General features: G+C 37.2%; 1 long non-coding RNA gene across 1 annotated transcript; it reads right to left on the reverse strand.

Annotated features, from left to right (window-relative positions):
* Window positions 1-897: 897 nt before the first annotated feature.
* LOC142051642 (uncharacterized) lies at window positions 898-3,628 on the reverse strand. The gene is made up of 2 exons (XR_012658566.1): window positions 3,562-3,628; window positions 898-1,083 (listed from the first exon to the last, which is right to left on the reverse strand). It is a non-coding gene; the product is annotated as an uncharacterized LOC142051642 (long non-coding RNA).
* Window positions 3,629-5,764: the final 2,136 nt, after the last annotated feature.

Genomic DNA, 5,764 nt, shown 5'->3' on the forward strand with positions numbered 1-5,764 from the left:
TCTTTCTTGGATTGATCTGTTTTAAATGTATGGGATACATTAATGAAATACATCTTGTTAACAAAGAGAATAGAACTGATCGTTTCTGGCTGGCACTGCCTTTAGCTTTTAGATATAGTAGATTTCACCTTCACATATTTATCCTTTGTAAGGAAGGGGAAAAAAACTCAAGCTTTTTCAATTCCTAGTCCATTTCCAAGTTTGAACTAGTTGTTTGAATTGAGCTGGATAAAGTAAAATTGGACTGCAAGAAGCAGCTACTGCTATCAGACTGTGGTTTAGCACTTCAAAAACTTGCTTCCCAATTCTTACTCTATAAAGAGGTAAGGTTTTGTGCTACTCTGCTCATCAGTTCAGTGCATTCTCTTTAAGACTCTGGCAACACATAACCACTTAAAATTTTAAAAGATTATAGTGCATACAGCTATAACAGAGGTTATTGATTTTATATTTTAAGAGAAAACATTTGAATCAGTCTTTTCTAAAATAAATGTTTATCTTTCCTCATTTGTTCTAGGGCAGTACTATGTGCAGACTCTGGGGCTCATTTTAGTGGTAAGGTAGTACTATATCATGCTACAGCGCCAAGCCCTGAGGCATGAACAGATGTTCAGTAAGTAGATCTGCAAGTAATAGTTGTGATGTACTCCAGAAACCATTCTTTGTACATGTACATGCCAGCAGTAATATGCACATAATATTTCTGTCCTCTTCCATGTTTTCTCATGTTGATCAAAACCAGACTGCTCTCCATGCTTTTTAAAGGTCCTCTGTTGGTGGCAATCCTGTTTTGGCTGCCATTTTTCTGTGGAGCCTCTCAGTCCCTCCCCTCATGACCAGGCATTAGTCTGTGGGAAAGAAGCATGAGTCTTCTGGCAAGGAGGCCAGAAACATAAGCAATTTCTTGGCAACTTTAATAGTTCCAAGTAAGAAATAGTTAACATTAAAAACAACAGAGTGGGTGATGTCAAATTTCAAGTTTCCAACAGTCTCTCATCCTCATGAGGCTCTGCAGTCTTGAAGCTGTCAAGTTCAGCAACATCACTGGTCATGGAGACTCATGCCAAGTCTAAGGCAGATATTCTGTGCACAGAGACCAGCAGTTATGATTCCAGTTTGAAGATCAGAGTCTTCAATAACAAAACTGCAAAAATGCCACAGATACCTGACTTGCAAGGTATTTTCTTTCTTATTTGCCTATTAGCAGTCCCTTTTGAAAACAAAATAGACCAAAAAACACTCAACAACAATAAACTGGCAGGCAGTATGGGCTGAGGCCTTTCAGTATGTTTCAATATTGCAGTGTTTTTGATAGAATAAAAAGGTGGTAGCTGTATTTAACTCGTCCTTTCTGTAAGGAACATGCTTCAGGTGAGAAGAGGATTACAGTGCTGACAAAGGAGATTCCTGAAGAAGTTCTTAAGATAGGCATGTGGACCACCAGTGGGAATAAACATGTTAACGTGGAGAGAAAAGCATATCATACTGATTTTAAAAATAAGCTTATCTGAGAACTCCTCTAAATGTAGATTATAAAGGAAATTTAAGCAATAACACTCTCTTCCCTTGCTAATGAAATGCTGCAGTTAGCATAGTAAACACACAGGTATCTTACTCTTTTTATCACATCTGTTTCCTAATCAAGATGTAAAATGCTTAAATAAGGACCTCAGAAATACAAGGATCAGTTTTTAGCATGTTACTGTAACTGACAGGACACAAGGACTATTACGTTCTGAATCAGAAAAGCGGGTAGTAACTAATGCATTGCAGTTCTTTTATTTGATGCATTCTACAATACAACATAAAAGCCCTAATTCTGCTGATAATACCACTCAGTACTATTTTTATTGCAAGAATTCCATCCTGTCTGTAATATACGCCTTGATTTTTAAAGATGTAACATACATTATTAGTTGACGTCTTAAAACAGTGTGAGTAGAGATCAGGTGCTTGATACATAACTGAAAAATGAAATTTATTTAAAGAACGTTTGACTGGATGCTTTAAAGACAATTACACCATCGTATAAATTCAGTGTTACAAAATTATGGATTATGCACAGAAGCATCAGTTTAAAAAGTTGGTATAAAATTTTAAATTTTAATTGCTTTAAAAGATGTTAAGATTTATTTTCTATTATTAGAAACTTGCAACACATGTTTTCAGATCTAGTTCTTGATGGTGTTAATGACAGCTGTTTGCACTGCAGCCATTTTAACACTGGAGCAATTTTTTAAGGAAAACCATCAAAACTGTTCTGAAATTCAAGTATCCTATTCAAGAAAGCTGGCAAAATTAAATGGAAAAAGCTGACTGCTGCTTAAACAGCAGCATCTTACAGTCATGTTGATGAATTGCGTCCTGGTTTTTGGGAGACCATTTCGCCAACTGAGATGTTGAGTTATAATCCTGTTTTCTAGCATACTTGTAATACATCTGTCAATTTGCTACTGATTTAGTAAGCACACTCTCTTATCCTTGGATTGTATCCAGAGAAGCGACATGTAGAATCCCAATCTGCACGCTCTGACCGTGATCAACTAATACTTGCTTTTAGGATCCTGTCTGCTTGGCTAGACTTTGCTCCCCTGATTTGGTTTTGGAAGAGCCGTCTGAAACAGTGTGCAAAGCCTTATTGAAATCAAGATTTAGCAACCAGTTCTTATCCCCATTAACAAGATCTACCACTTTTTCATAGAAAGAAATTAGACTGGGTTTTACTGATTTAACCATAGCAAATACTTATCAGTTGTTATGCACATCATAGATATCTTGCTGACCCTAACAACAGATTTTCACTTTTACTTGTCAGAAAAGAGAAGAGTCACTGGCAGGTCAGTTGATCTATAATTTCCATCTTCTCCTCCATTTTGTCCTTAAAAGGTTAAAGCACTGTTTTTGCTTTTTTTCAGTCATCTGTTACTTCTCTTGTTTTACATTAGTTTTCAAAGATGATCTTAAAATGCTGAAGTTCCTCAGATTAGTTCTTTAACTACCAGGAAGAAATTCTACAGGCCCAGTCAATTTGACAACACGTAAATTTTCTATCCTGTTTTCCTTTTTCTAGGTAAGCTTCTTCAATCTTTGTCACTCATCTCAACTGCACGAGCAATACACTGGCAGTTGATTTTTGACTTTTTGGATCAGTCATCACTAACAAACCAAAAATTTCAACACAGAGATTGCAAATCTGAACTAAACACATGATCACTTGATATGTCAATAGCCATCCTCTTTTTAGTAGTCAGCATTTTTGTCAGTGCAAATCTTTCACTGCTTATGTATTTATTTTGTCAGCTGACAGTTGTAGCTCATCTACTTTCATTCCTATCTGTTAACACTGTTCTGTGGTGGTATCTGAACTTCCACTTCTGTAGGCCTCCCCTTGTGTTTGAAGTCAATGAAATTCCTCGTTTAACTGAGTTGGTCTCTTATTACAGCTAGTATCCGTCACCTGCACTGGGATATACTTCCAGTCATAACCTCTGCATCTCCAAGGAGCTATTTTATCTCCTCAGTTCCTCTCTTACCTCAGGCTCGTCTTCTGCAAGATCTTACCTATCAATTTTCTGAAGTCTGCCTTCTTGAAGTCCAGTCATTTTTATTTGGATGGTCTCCCTCCACCCTAAGAATTATGAATATTTAATTTCACTATCTTTCTTACACAAGTTGTCTTAAACAATCAAATTTTTTTCCTCACTTGCTGCTCATGTAGTCATTCGTTGTCCCAGTAACTGGTTCCTAGAGTGTATAACATTGTCTGCCCTAAATTAGACAGCGGTCAGGTGCTTTGAAGACAACATAAATCCGAACGCTACAACTCAGCTACGAAATAAGATTTACATTTGATGAGTTCTTAAACGCAACCTTCATGTGAGGAGGGTATTCTTACCCAGGAGGCGTGCTTATATGCTGGTGCACAAGTCCTGCTGAAGCTCTCGGTTTGAGAAGCTCTTTCCTGAGACTCGAGATAAACTAAATACTGCACCAGACCTTACTCGCTAAATTTATTCATAACCTGCAGTCAGGAAAAACTGTCTATATCCTTTTAGCCTTGTAATAGACAGAGTTATTTAGTAAGCTGCAGAAATCGGTGGGGTCTCAAACAGTTTACATCCCTACCTAAGCATTTTTACCTAAAGATGCTAGAGATGAAAATTCTGAATCTCACCTGCATGTGCCAACACTAGTCACTGAGGGAATGGCTTTTTGTACCAAACCAAGCTCATAATAAGCACCATACATTATCATAGACTTTTATCAATAACACTGGAAGACATTCCTGAGAAGTCATAAAGCAACACAATCTCATTTCACTAAGCTAAAGAGGGAAGAAAAATGTTACTCATTGGTACCACACAAGTCACATTTTTGTGGCCGACTCCTTCACAACACCATACACATAATATGCCCACATACACAAATGATAACGTTTTGTGATAGTCCCCTTACCCCTTGAAAAGTGACATGGAAAGCAATGACAGAATGGAAGATCAGAATAGATGGATAGGAAATACACATAGTATATTTTATTTTCTGAAATTTCTGCATCCCTGGAAACTAGGGGTATTTCTGCTAATGAGAATTTAGAAGATGATGTAGAAGATGCCTGCACACATACGAAATGAGTAGCAAGCTGCAATTTTGAGGTGAGCAACTAGTGAAAGACACAGAACTTGGCCGTACAGAAACAGATGATGAGAAAACATGCTTTTTCCCCTAAAAACAGTAGTATCCTGACCTTCTGAATTAATTTCTGTAGAATATATTGATGACTAGTATTTGTGTTTGCCATGTACTGGGGGGGGGGGGGGGGGGGGGGGGGAAGGCATTAACCTCACTAAAAATATCTTGCCTGAAGCGTTCAAGGACAGCTATGAGAAGGTTTGCCATTTGGCAAGAAGAAACAACTCAACCTGGGTGGAAAAAAAATAATCTGCAGAATATGATGATAAACTACTGAAATTTCAGACGTAGTCCTAGTTGCTTTTGTAAATAACTAACAGTGACCATGTATTTCTTGTGGCTTAATGTCCAGTAACATTCCACAGTTTACCAATGAAACAGGTAGAGATGCAGGCATGTGTACAAGGGAACAAAAAGGACATTCAGTTAGATAAGCATCTCTGAGGATAAGCAAATAACTACTGTAGGTTACTTCTAAGAATAAGCCTTTTTATAAGGAGTTCTCAGCTTGAGGTATCTGTTCCCTTTTTCTTAATCAGAATTACTATGTTATCTGAAATCCTTGTGTACATCAAGGCAATGGTTGTGCCATTGAGACATACGGGTTTTCCCAAGCAATCCAAAACCTTGATATGAACCTTCCAATAGCATGTAAGACCCTCACATTTTCTCTTTGGATTCCAAATCCATGTCTTTTTTAAAGTTGGGGAGAAGAAAAAAAAAGGTGAAGACTGTGGTTTCATTTAATAAGCAATTAATGCTTCTAACTTCCAGCTGACATATTTCTGTCCAGTCAGCTGTGCCCCTTTCTAGCTGATTTCAGTAACACGATACAGATCCCAATCCTGAAAATGTCCATGTGTGTTACTTCTCATGACTAAGCAACCCTACAGACTTGAAAAGAACTTGGACATGGGTCTACTCGATAGGTAATGTTAAATTAAATTAAATTTTCTTCAGGAACAAGATTTACCTTGCTAGAAGCATGTAAAAAGATGTGAAATTTAAATATTCAAAAATGCTGTTTGCATGAAAGATGACCTAAGAACATTTGGCAGAAAGTACAAATAGAAAA

This window comes from Phalacrocorax aristotelis, chromosome 1, assembly GCF_949628215.1.
Source record: "Phalacrocorax aristotelis chromosome 1, bGulAri2.1, whole genome shotgun sequence".
Taxonomy (NCBI): domain Eukaryota; kingdom Metazoa; phylum Chordata; class Aves; order Suliformes; family Phalacrocoracidae; genus Phalacrocorax; species Phalacrocorax aristotelis.